This window comes from Pinus tabuliformis, chromosome 4_2 (genome assembly GCF_031772625.1).
Source record: "Pinus tabuliformis cultivar Carrire ecotype Pingquan chromosome 4_2, CPIR1, whole genome shotgun sequence".
NCBI lineage: Eukaryota > Viridiplantae > Streptophyta > Pinopsida > Pinales > Pinaceae > Pinus > Pinus tabuliformis.
Window position 1 is genome coordinate 663,479,226 of NC_142304.1, and position 13,841 is coordinate 663,493,066.

Below are 13,841 nucleotides of genomic sequence, written 5' to 3' on the forward strand. Positions count from 1 at the left end.
GTGGAGTTGCCGGCTGGAAGGAAACCCATTGGTAGCAAATGGGTGTTCAAGAAGAAGACAAATGCAGAAGGAAAAGTGGAGAAATACAAAGCTTGGTTGGTAGTAAAAGGTTATTCCCAGGTGCCAGGAATTGATTTTGGTGATATTTTTCCTCCTGTTGCCAAGGTAGCTTCTATTAGATTACTTTTATCTGCTGCTACTTTAAATTAATTGGTGACCGTGTTATCTATCTGGCCTTGTATGTGGATGATATGTTGCTAGTTGGAAATGACAAAGAAACTATCCAGGATTTGAAGGCCAAATTGTCCTCCAAATTCAACATGAAAGATCTTGGTGCTGCAAACTATATTTTGGGCATGGAAATTAAAAGAGATCGGGCAAAGAGGAAGCTCTAATTAAACCAGAGGAAGTATGTCGAGACAATACTGCAGAGGTTTAATATGCAGGATAGTAAACGGGTGAAGGTTCCTATTCCCGTAGGTGTAAAGTTATCTGCTGAACAGTGTCCCAAGACACAAGAAGAGGAAGAGGACATGTCTCATGTTTCATATGCAAGTGCAGTCGGTAGCTTGATGTATGCGATGGTCTATACTAGACCAGACATTGCACATGCAGTGGGAGTATTAGGCAGGTTTATGTCAAAATCAAGGAAGGAGCATTGGACAACAGTGAAGCGAGTTTTCAGGTATTTGTGTAGCACTAGTGATTATGGTTTGTGCTACCAAGGAAGACCAGGATTGGACAGAGTTTTGGATATTCGTGGCTTTGTTGATGCAGACTGGGCTGGAGATCTGGATCAAAGAAGATCTACAAGTGGGTATGTGTTTAATCTATTTGGAGGTGTAGTTAGTTGGATGAGTAAGAAACAATCTGTAGTGGCACTATCAACTACAAAGGCAAAATACATGGCAGCCACTCATGCAAGCAAGGAAGCAGTTTGATTGCAGAGATTGTGTTCAAGTATGGGGTTAGTACAGGGAGCTATAAGGATAGACTGTGACAGCCAAACTGCAATTTTATTGGCAAAGAACCCTACTTATCATTCAAAGACAAAACACATTGATGTTCAGTATCACTTTGTGAGGGATATGATAGAAGACAAAAAGGTGTTGTTGGTAAAAGTGTACACTTTGAAGAATATTGCAGATGCATTGACAAAATCTATGAGCTCTGAGAAGTTCTCTTGGTGTAGAGAAACAATGGGCATTGCAGGGCTGGATAAATGACTAAGCTTTCCTGTGGCCCCATGTAGAAAGAAAACAACAAGTGGGAGAATGTTGGGTTGTGTTATATTCTTTCCACGACTACTCGACGTAGTTAACCGGAGGATTAGAGTGGGACGGAGCACCCCCTTCGTTGCGCCAATTGCGCAGCGGGGGGGTCATGGGGGGGCGGCAACTCCCCCTATCCGAGGGCTTTGAGGGGGGCAGGTAGCCCCCCTCTACAGGGTGCCCGGGGAAAAAAAAAATTGGACCCTATATTAGATTGGGCGGACCTACCTATGGTTTTGTGCATGGTTTTCGCACATGGTTTTCGGTCCATGGTATTGGATGCTTCGGCATGTATAAATATGTATTGTAACATTAAAAGGAATATAATGAAAAATCAAGCTGGTAGTCCCGGTTTTGAGATCCAGGGGAAAATCTCTGTGTATATGTGTTTCATGTGTTATGCTCTCGCATTGTTTATTTTATGTGTTTTAAAATTCGTATGCAGTTAATTTCTGTAAGGGGTTAAAGCCTACATCTCGGAAGCAGATATTCATCTTCTCAACACTAGTCTTCCCCACGAAATTCCTTTCAGCGCTTCCCCAAGGCTCTGCGTCAACCTTACTAGCCTCTGCGTAGCTCTGGAATCCCCTGCGTCAGCCCTCTGCCACTCTGCGTCAGCTCTCTGGCTTTCTGCGTCACCCACGCAGGCCCCTCAGCCTCTGCGCAGTCATTAGTTGTCTCTGTGTGGCTCCTACTACCTCTGCGTAGTTATGACTACCTCTGTGTAGCCCCTCTGCCACTGCGCTGATCTTCCGGCACTATCTCTGCCTCTCTGCTATGTACTCACTGCCCCTCGCTGCAATTCAGATCACTTATTCGAATTTTCTCAACAAACCCCACTCCAGAAAATAGAACTGACTGATCAATCTTGGTGTATCTCCAACTGACCGTCAAGCCTCCTCTTATATTTTTCTTGTTGACTCTTCAACGGCCGAGATTAAGTCCCTAATCAACAGCTAAGATTAGATTTGCCTTGATCCATGTCATTTAGAACCTTCTCGCCCAGTTTTATATTAATACTCATTAATATTTTAATTTTCCTAAGTTTAGACTTAGGAACCCCATTAAAAATATTAATTATTTTAATATCTCTCTAATCGGGTGGAATTTCCCCAAACCATTTCTAGGACTTGGAGATCTCATGTGCTTTAGCCTCTCCACCAATTTTCATGGCTAGAGCACATTTGATGCTACCACAAATCAACAAGAATTTCTAAATACAATAAAATGTCGCCAAACTGACAATTCTATCCAAGAGAAATACTGGTAAAAATATCCTGAAGGATTTTACCCTCTCTCTGAACAATCCCGGCACCTAACTGCCTCTGAAAAGCAAGTCGTCCACCCAGCTCTGCGCATGCCTACATCACCCTAGAGCAGACCCTTTCTTGCTCAGCCTAGAACTCCTGCAAATCAAATCATCCTATCTGTTGTTGACTGAGAAACTATCTCTCCAACACTCTGGAAAATATTCTCGGCCTCTGGAACTGAAAAATGAGCTTCTCTTCAGCCAAATCGAATCCCTCAATTGAAGCTCTGTGCTGCCCATATGCAACCTCTTGGAGAAAATCTCGGCCTTCTCTTTCTGACTCGCCGGAACTGAATCTCCTCTGGAATGTTGCTCTACTGCCCCTTTGCCACCTACTACTCAATCTAATGGCTCCATTTCTCTTGTTGAAGCACCTGCACTGGAAAATCTAACTACCCAGATCACTAAATATCTGCACTGGTGTGTCTTCCATCTACTCATCAACCTCCTCTTATAATCTCCAGTTGGGACTCCAATGGCCAAGATTAAAACATAATCGATAGTTGAGATCATTTATGGATCAATCCATGTGTGTTTCTAGATAATTCACACATTTCTCAATTAATACTGATTAATTAACCCATTTTCCTAAGTTTAGACTTAGGGAATATTTTAAAATAGGCTAATAATCTAATTGAGACACTTCTAGGTGGAATTTCTGTAAGTGATTTCTCGGTTATGGAGAACTCTTGTGTTTTAGACTCTCCACAAAGTTTCGAGACTAGAACACCTCTAATTCTACGAAAGCTAACATGTGGCAATGAATTTATTTGATGTTGTTGTTTTAGATCTTTAAAAATTTAAAGATGTTATTTTGCTGATGTTTTCCCCGACGTTGCCAATGTTTTGGTTTGTGAACCCTCGGTGATGTTTTCACCAACACAATGTTTGAAACATTGGGGAAGACACAAGAAATTGAACAACACTGTATCTCTCAGCATGCCAACATAATGACCAATTTAATCCACCAAAAGCAGAGAATAGACATTCTTGAAGCTAAGTGCAACATGTTAAAAATTATGTCTATGAACCTTTGAAAAGAATCTTTGTTAGCAGCCTCTAACGACATGACATCTGATATCTCTGTTCGAGCTGAAGGAAAAGAAGAGGGAACGGTTCACTGGCTAAAGGAGCCAATTGAAATAGAACAGAAGAATTCACCACCCTCAAATGCAGACCAAGAGGGAGCCAATAGCAATCAAGTCTCTAGCTAAGTTATTAGTTTTTTTATGTTTTTCAGAATTATTAGGCTTTTAGAAACTTTTTTCAAACATGTTACATGCAATACCATCTGGAACAAATGCTATGTAGTCTGTCCTGAAATCCTCCATGTAGCAACAGAAAACCGCTCATTTTGTCCTTTTGAATCTCTGGACAGATCCATGTGCATGCTGCTAGCTTGTCTGCAGCCCTTATAATAATATAAAATTTCAGTTCTGGTTTTAAAAAAATACCACTTTTAAGTTGAAGCATCTCAAAAGAGGATGACTAGTTAGACTTGTTTTATATATATATATATATATATATATATATATATATTCAAATATGGATACACATATATATACACAAATTATCAAATATGGAAAATGTTTTTCAATTTTTTGGCAAGTATGGTAGCAAGCTGGAAAAGTTTTCAGAAAGTCACATTTCTGTTGTTTCAAACAACTTTGCTGTAAATACACAAGTTCAAGCGATATCATCTATTTGCATATTTATAGCCTCTTAATTGGTCTTCTACAATGCTTATTAGTCGGCTCTCTCGCCCTCTCTTATTAGGGAATGCCTCATCACCATGAACAGAAAGGAACTTTAAGAAATAGCCGATCCTTTTTCAAAATGACTGAAAACTTACCTCTTTTACGAAAAAACATCATTCTTCGCTTTAGAAGCCTCTGCTACAATCTGAAGTATAGCAGATTTCAAATTCAAATAGTCATCCAAAGTATTGTAAATTTGATGAGAGATTCTTGCATAAGCTTTGAAACTCGGTCCTCTATTTGAATGCAAATATGTCTTTGGTGCCCTGCGATAAATTGGAACCTCTACAGCAAACTCCTCCCTTAGACGAGACCTTAAATTTAAGGCGTCCTGATCTGATGAAACCTCCAAACAATTTGGTAAAGCAACCATCGCCATAGATGAGCATAATTCTGGAGATGTCCCCAACTCGGTTCCCCAGGCCCCAGCTAGCATTTCCCCCATAGCAACTACCTTCTCATGATTCTTCTGCTTGATAGCATTAATGCCACCCTCGAATTTTTTTGTGAACTCCAAAGCAGAAGGCACGCAAAGCTGCGGACTGTAGTCTCTAGTACCAATCCAAGCAGACTCTGCCGGTAATCCATTTCCAAATTCATGAGAAACAACTGGGTGATGCATAATAGGATGGAACATGCGTCGGCAATAAAGAAATGCCACAGAGGGAGGGCAGAAAAACCATTTGTAAAGGTTGCTGGTATAGAAATCAGCACCAATCTCTTGCATATCAATATCTACATTCCCAATAGCATGAGCGCCATCTACAAAAACTTGATCTACCCTTTCATCTCTGCATACCGCGATCAGCTCTTTTACAGGGACTAGAACAGAGGGCATTGAACTAACATGGTCTATGACTGCCAATCTGATTTTACCGCCATCTCGCTTGCCACGGTCCACTGCTGCCCTGAAATTCTCTATGATTTCTTCTTTTGATCGCACCGGGAATGGCAATTCAACCTCAATGATGCACGCTCCAGCCCGGCCTGCATAAGCCTGGATTGCCTTCCGCACAGCTCCAAAGGCATAATGAAGCATCAGTATGACATCACCCTTCTGAAAACTATTCTCCCTGAATGCCCAAGAAATCTGTTGGAGTACAATTGCCGCTGCAGTGGTGGCATTGTCCACGAGGGAAACTTCGTCAACATGTTCAGCATTGATCAACTCGGCGATAGTCTTGCGAGATTGCAATATCCCCTCCTGTAAAGGCCCAGAATAAAAACTATCAGGCTGTTGCAAAAACAAGCTTGCCCACTTGGCCTGTGAATTTAAAACCGAAGCAGGGCAGGACCCAAAACTTCCATTGTTTATCCGAGATATGCCCTGTTCATGGTGCCCAAATTCTCTCCTGACAAAATCCAGCTCGCTGTCATTGTCATTTTCCGCAATCATGGGCCTTCCTCTCTTTAACCCCTGTTTTTTCCCATCTAAAGAATGGTTTCTGATGTCTTCACTTAATACCAATCCATCTGCAGTACTTACAGAATAAGACGACCCGTGATTTTCTGAGAGCCACTTCTCAGACATTACACACATACCCATTTTATTCTCCTGTTGACCCAAAAGACCATCAGAGCAAAAACACGGATACAATAGTTCTTTCTCCATTTTTAATGACAGGACGAAAAAAAAAACTTAGTTCAGTCTTTGATTCTGGCCCTTTTCCTTTGGAAAAATTTCAGACCCTAAGAAGGGATTACAGTAACATGGGTCACCTGTTCTCATTGCAAGCAGAGGTAGAGAAGGCATCATTCCCATTTGAAGAACAGAAAGTAGAGAGTGATGGTCATCATTTAATTAAAAATATATATATTCTATATTATCATTTAATAAAAAAAATGATTTTATCTAGTCTGAAACCACATCAATTCGGTGTGTAATTTTATAAGCTCAACGTGGGGAACCCCGTCGAGGTCCCTGTCACACGGCTCATTTTTTTCATTATCGTGGAATCTTATTCGTCATATTTTTATTTATTAATTAAAAATATATATATTCTATATTATCATTTAATAAAAAAATGATTTTATCTAGTCTGAAACCACATCAATTCGGTGTGTAATTTTATAAGCTCAACGTGGGGAACCCCGTCGAGGTCCTGTCACACGGATCATTTTTTTCATTATCGTGGAATCTTATTCATCATATTTTTATTTATTATCTTAGAAGATTTTGAAAATAAATAAAGCTATATATTTTGGGAGATTTATAAAGTGGTTTTTTAATTAAATTACTTCATATTCATTTTATGCTTAAGAGGCAATAGCTTTTTTTACAACTACAAAATCTCAAACAAAATAAAAGAGTTACATAATTAGTTTAATAACCAAATTCATATATTCTATAAGTAATAATTTTTCTTACCATTACAAAATCCAGAACCACCTTTACAACAAAAACATCATTTACAACAACTTCATTGCAATAATACTATAATCCCATTACTACAACAAAAAAAACCACCATTAGAATAGAAACACCATTCACAACCACTCCATTACAATAATACTATACTGCACCAAACAAAAAATATACCCCTCATCAAAATATAACAATTCCAAAAAGTTTATAAAGAAATATTAATAATCTACTTGATGAATTACAACAAAAAAACCACCATTAGAATGGAAACACCATTCACAACCACTCCATTACAATAATACTATGCTGCACCAACAAAAAAATATGCCCCTCATCAAAATATAACAATTCCAAAAAGTTTATAAAGAAATATTGATAATCATTATGTGTTGGAACATTTTAAAATAAAGAAAGGTATTTATTTTGAAATCAATAAACATAGATATCCGTTTAAACTCACTTTATATAAAATGAGTTTAAAGAGTTATAGTGTGATTTTAAATAAAGTAAGTTTTATCACCAACTCTAGCCTTTGGAGTTTTGGTGTTTAGAATGGATTTGCAAGAATCCCATCCGTGTTTATCATTTGAATTTTCAAAGAGATAGATTTATTTAATTTTTGAAATGCACAATGGTATATTTTGGATTTTTTTTTGTTTGGAGTTTGTTATTATCATTCAATATTTAATTTTTGAAATGCATGATTGAATATTTTGGTTTTTTTTGTTTGGAGTTTGCAATTATCATTTATGCTTCAAGACAAATTTACTTTTAAATAGTACTATATTTATGAAATATTTTTATTTTTTTTTGAGATCAAGAATAACTTTGTTTTTAGACGTTTTTTTAGAAGATAAAAAATGGTTTTATTGTTCATTTAAGAATTCAGTTGATTCTTAATAATTTTTTATGATTTATGAAGTTCAAAGATATTTAGCTATTTTTTATGAAATGTTCAACCTTTGTCATCAGATTTCCAAAGCGCGGGTTCCATAATGAAACAAGTAACAGGTTCATCACTTCCTTCTTTTTGCACTTTCACATTAATAGGAAGAAGTCCCATGACCAACATCCAAACTCACATAATAATCCTTTGTTGGCATTGTTGTCACTGATGGCAAACAAACAACAGGAGTAGCTTAGGCAAAGGAACAACAAAGGAGCAGTAAGAGGTAATATGGCATGTTGATTTGTACATTGTGTGTACATGGCATTGTGTCGTTGAGCAGGAGATTGATTAGCATATGATTGATTGTTGTGTTTCATGGCTTGGGCACATTGGATGAGGAGTTGTGATATATGTAAGCAATGAGGCATATGCTTATGTTATTATTGAAACGATAATGTATGCACAAATGAACATGATCAACAAAGGTATACAAAGGGGCAGATGCAATACTTGTTGGTTGCATAAGTTCATTTTATGATATTCATGCTTGATGTATTGTACTTGTTGAGAAATAGTAATGCATTATACTTGCAAGACATTGGTGTGATGTAAGGTAAATGAGCAGCGGCAAGAAATGTGGTCTATCCTTGTGTGCAGCAAGGCATTGGAGAGTGAATGGTTTAGGATTGCATATGTTCTATGTGTCTTTTCATATGGTGTTGGAGATATGTTTTGCATCTTGATTTGAAGGATGATGTATGACTGTGAGCAAGAGAAAGGGCAGCAAAGTAGGATTGCACAATTTATGTATGCATAGTTGAATAGGTATTGTAGATGGCATGCTTGTGTTGATGTAGGCTATGTTAATTAGACTATTGAGCCTTTGATTTTGAAGTATGCTCATGATGCTATTATGCTTATGATGCTTGGAGATTTCATATTGGCTTGCTTATGTTCCTATATACATATGATGGTTGAGCTTAGATGTTGTGATACAAGGCAAAGGAAAAGGTATAATGCAAAGACAAAGGCAAAGATATGAAGAATGATTTTATGCTTGTGATGTTGTGATGCATTATGGTTGCTTATGTATTGCTAATATATGTTGCAAATGTTATGGTTGTTATATTACTGATCTAATTATTACAAGTAGCTGAAAAATAATATTTAGTGAAGCATTTATTTATTTTAATATTGAAAATCTCAAAAGGTGTAAAACAAATTAGTGGAATGCAAAATGACAAGTCATTTCACTTCATATTCATGTTTGGAATATCAACAACCATCAAAGTTTGCTTATAAAAATGTGTGAAGTTGCAAGGCTATAGGGTTAGGGAGTTAGAGAGTACGTGAGCTTATTTGAGTTGTTTATTACCTGGCACATAAGCATATGTGAAGCAGATTTGAGGAGAGGAAGAAGCAAGAACAAAGATAGAGGTATGAGATTTATAGACTAGGTAACCAACACATTGTTGTTTCTTGTTTGTATCAAGGGATTGTAGTCTCCTTTCAAGTTGCAACTTGATAAATAACAAGTTGGAGCATGTTGAGGTAGGAGCCTCTTATGGGTTGTAGCCTACAGAAAGCTTATGGGGGTTGGAGTTTCCTTGCATGTTGTAGTTTGGAAAAAAAATTGAGGTAGTAGCCTCTTGTAGGTTGGAGTCTACATAAAATAAGATGTAATAAGGGAGTATGAGCTTTCCTTTGCATCACAATAATAACAAAGTCGTGGTTTTCTCCCTTTATGGGTTTCCACTTATATCTGGTGTCCATATGTGTTGTTGTTATATGTGCTTGTGATGTTTTGATTTATTTATTAGTAATTGTTCACATATCATATAATATTTCATTTAATCGGTTAAAAAATAATAATAATAATAATAATGTCCATAAATATACTAAATTAATTCACCCCTTTCATTAATTTCCACACCTTTATCGGCCTCTAAAAAAACACATAGCTAATAAATCTTTTGAACTTCTAACCATCACAGTGATTTTTCAGCTTTAAATGTTAAAGATTTCTCTTTAAAAAATACACTCACTTCTATTTAAAATATCTTTCTTATATATAAACTTCCTAGTTAATCATTATCTCATTAAATATTTTTTTACAAGTACTTTATTTTTCTTATTAAAAAAATATTTTCCCTATTTTATATATATATTTTAAATATAATTTAGCTTATCTTATAATTCTTAAAATATAATTTATATTTATCATATATATCTTAAAATATAATTTATATAACTTATGCTTATCCTATTTTCTTTATTATATTTACAAAAATCGCACGAATTTATTTTGACCTTTCATATACATTAAAATATCTATATATAACTTCTCTCGTCTCTTCACTTTAAAAAAAATCATGAATTATATTATATAGTTATAATACTACTTACATTCAAGTTACGTGGAATCTGTCATGTGACCTCGTTAAATGAGCAAGGTTGGTAAACTCTTAAAGATGAGAAATGGAATCTTCTAATATTTCCGCGAGGGTGTTTTGGGATAGAAATGTTTAAGGTTTGGCTTGTTTCATTTATTATTGTCAATTCTTCAACCAAGGACCAAGGATGTTTATGGGATATAAAAAATTTAAGTTGGGATTTGTTTTAGCCGTAGTATATTTGTTATATGGTTTTAAGTTTATTTTGACATTTTTTTTAAGTAAAAATTATTAAAAAATTGATAGAGATTGGTTTAAATTATAAATTTAAATTGTTAATTTTTTATTATTAGAGTGTTTTAGGGGTTTTTTAGAGTATTGAATCAAAAATGCATTTCAAATAACAAGGATCACGATTTGATCAAAAATTGTTTCGCCAAATTCCAGCGAAAAACTCCAAAACATATTTAGACAATGTCATTTTTTATTATTGTATATGTGTGAAAATGTATTTTATACTTTAATCTAATATAAATGTTGTCATATAAGAATAATATTACTACCTCAAAATTATAAAAAAATATTTTATTTAAAAAAGAAAAAAAAATAGTATATGTCAATTGTATCTTAAGTGTTGTATCTAGGTGTGTGTAAGAGAGCAGAGAGTATATTATTCATCTATTTATTTATGAATTAAGGAGGAGCAAATGGTCTTTAAGTGCATCTACATTTCTTTTTTGTGTGTGGTAATAAATATTAATTTGTTATAAACATTTTTTTTTTGTCAAATATGGTGGGTTAGCTTAAGTTGTTGAGTGTCGTGAGTTACAAGCAAGAGGTTATTGTGCCGAGAGGAAGTCTCCAACCTAGTATGAAAGAGATGTTGTAATGTCATGATTCATGTCTTGTTAGGTTATGTAAACATGATGAGCCGGTCAAATTAAATAAAAATAAAAATAAATAATAAAATTATTAATTACAACATTTTGACTGGGTGAAATTAAAAAAAAAAAAATAACTAATTAAATTAAATTACAAATAAAATAAAATAGATAATTGTAATTATATTTATTAATTAAACCATCCTAGATCCATCTTAACTCTGGATCTATTGTACACTAAGAGGGATCAAATCTCTTGAGGTAAAAACCTCTTTTAGAGTGAAAAGAGATTTGATCCCTCTTTGTGCTTGGTAGATCCAAACTTAAGATGGATCTAGGTCGGTGAGATCAAGTCCCCAAGCTATAGCTAACTCTATGGATTATTGACCCTCAATTGATATCTCTATTAAGTTAGGTTTTCAAAGTTGCAACAAATAAGTTTACACAAAACCATCCTCAAAATAAAAATAAAAAAGTTCTCATAGGGCTTCCCCAAGATGTATATTATAGGGGGAAAAACATTTGTGTTTACATGATATATTTTATTCTGTATTTTGACTATAATGTAGTGTTGATATTCTATTAACCTCAATTTTTTTATAAATATAAGGCACCATTCATAATATTAATATAGGATTCCATTAATTTAATTTTTGAAATTAACATTATTGAAGTTAAGACTATTAATGCTAATGCATTATTTTAACGTTATTAATATTAATAAATGTTGGAGTTAAGACTATTAATGCTAATGCATTTTTTTTGTATTTCATCTCGAAATCAATTATAAGCTTACAAGTAGTGATAAAGACATTCGCCTTTAATTTAGAAAAGTGAGCAGACAAATCTTGGAGGGTAAAATTTTAATATCATATTAATACTCTAAATTATATGCTACAAAACTTTGGGTATGATGAAACAAACAATTAAGAAAAAAAATTATGGTAATAAATCCCAAGGAAAATCTCTTAAGCATTTCCCTTTATTCTAAATCTCTTAGGCATTTTCCTTTATTGTGAGGATGGCTATAAATCTTTGGGTATCAGGAAACAAATAATTAAGAAAGAAAAAATTATTGTAATAAATCCCAAGGGCTTATTAGCAATTGGTTCATTTAGAGAAAAATATATGAAAGTGGGATCTGAACCTAAGTGGAAAGGGTAACAACTTCCTCATAACCATTTGAGCTACAACCAATTTATGAAAAACTAACAAATATATAAATTGTGAAGAAAGATTAAACTCTGATAAAATAGTAGAAAATTTCTATCATGGATTCTCATACGTGTAGTGAGGTAGAATAGCTTAAGCTATAAAGAAAAGCAAAAACTACTACAAAATTCTCATGCACACACTCTTTTGCAATCAACTTAATGATTAAAACACAACCCATAGTTTACAAATAGATCATCGGAACAACATCAACAAAGTAAAAGGTTGTAATATTTCAATATAAAACTTTTTACATTCAAAAGTTGTGAGGCATATTTATATAAAATATCATCTTACTAAACATCCATTACTAATGCCTATGCTTCACAAGATAGCGATTGGCTCAATCTTTATGCACTCAAATTTTACAATATATTTACATCGAAGGTGTTCCTATGATGAGTTTGGCTACTTAGATTAAGCCAATCAAAGAGATTAGTTTTCGTCTTCCTTTGTCCAATAATTTCTAAACATGTGGCAAAAAGACAACAATTAGATTTTGATTTTGATCAATGATGCCATGCATTGTCCCACGAGCTTTTTTCAGCCTGCCAGATTCACACAATTTATGACAGTGGTTTTGAGGCAACTTTACGCTACTACAACTGGGATTGTGCAAAGATACACCAAAGGAATAGAAGATTTGGGAAGATTGCCTTGAAAATCTAAATCAATAGTAAAACTCTTATTTCTAATACAATGAATATAAGATAAAGAGAAATTGAAAAAATCAAGAAAAAACTCTATCATGAAAAGTAATCTTCTACTTCAGTGGTTGCTTACTGCGGATGGAAACATTTCATTACAACAATTAGTCAAGCCAGAGTAAGATGATAAATAAAACATAATTTTACATCACATTTTTCAATGCAATAATTTAAAACATTTTTATTTCGATATTATTTTAACACTTTTGATCTCATAATTAAATGATAATTTTTTATTTTTACATTAATTTTTAATACAAAACTATAATCTATATAAAATAAAATAAATTGTAAAATTGTAAAATTTATATTTTTACTATAATAATAATAATAATAATAATATATATATATATATATATATATATATATAAAATAATTTATTAAAAATTAAAAATTTTATTTAATATATAAATTTTTGATTATAAATTATTATAATGTTTTAACATTTTCAATTACTTAAAAAAAATATTATTTTTTTTACCTTTTAATTTATTAATATACATATTTAAAATAACAAGTTGGCATATTTTTTTGTTATTTAATATCAATATTTTTATTCATTTTCTTTATTATTTAATATGCATATTTTATTTAAATTTTCAATCAAAATCGAGCATCAAAATTTAATTAAAAATGGTGAAGCACAACTTTCATAAGAGTACACTTAATTAAAAAAAAATGAATAATGTTAAATACCACACATGCTCTTTTATCTCCAATATTATTATTATATTCCATTTATGCCTCATCCATATTGATACTCTCAATAATTTATTCCCTTGTCATAACTTGTTACCACTTGTTAGCTTAGTGTCATGTTCAAGAGGTAATTAGGGTACAAATTCTTACTCTATATTCATTGTTAACAAGTTATGCTCCTTGTATGTGAATTATGTCGCCTCCTCCGCTCATGACTTAGGAACAATCGATATGGTTAAAGATTACGCTTACGAGAATGTCGTCACTTGGTGGTAAGGTTGGTCACTTCTCATTTTCGTGATTCACCCTACATTCAAAGATTGCTTCATCTAGAATGCTTGCAATTCTGCATCAAGGA

General features: G+C 33.7%; 1 pseudogene; it reads right to left on the minus strand.

The window, feature by feature from the left end:
• Positions 1 to 4,140: 4,140 nt before the first annotated feature.
• LOC149171152 (putative L-cysteine desulfhydrase 1 pseudogene) lies at positions 4,141 to 6,126 on the minus strand (annotated as a pseudogene).
• Between the last annotated feature and the right edge of the window lie 7,715 nt (positions 6,127 to 13,841).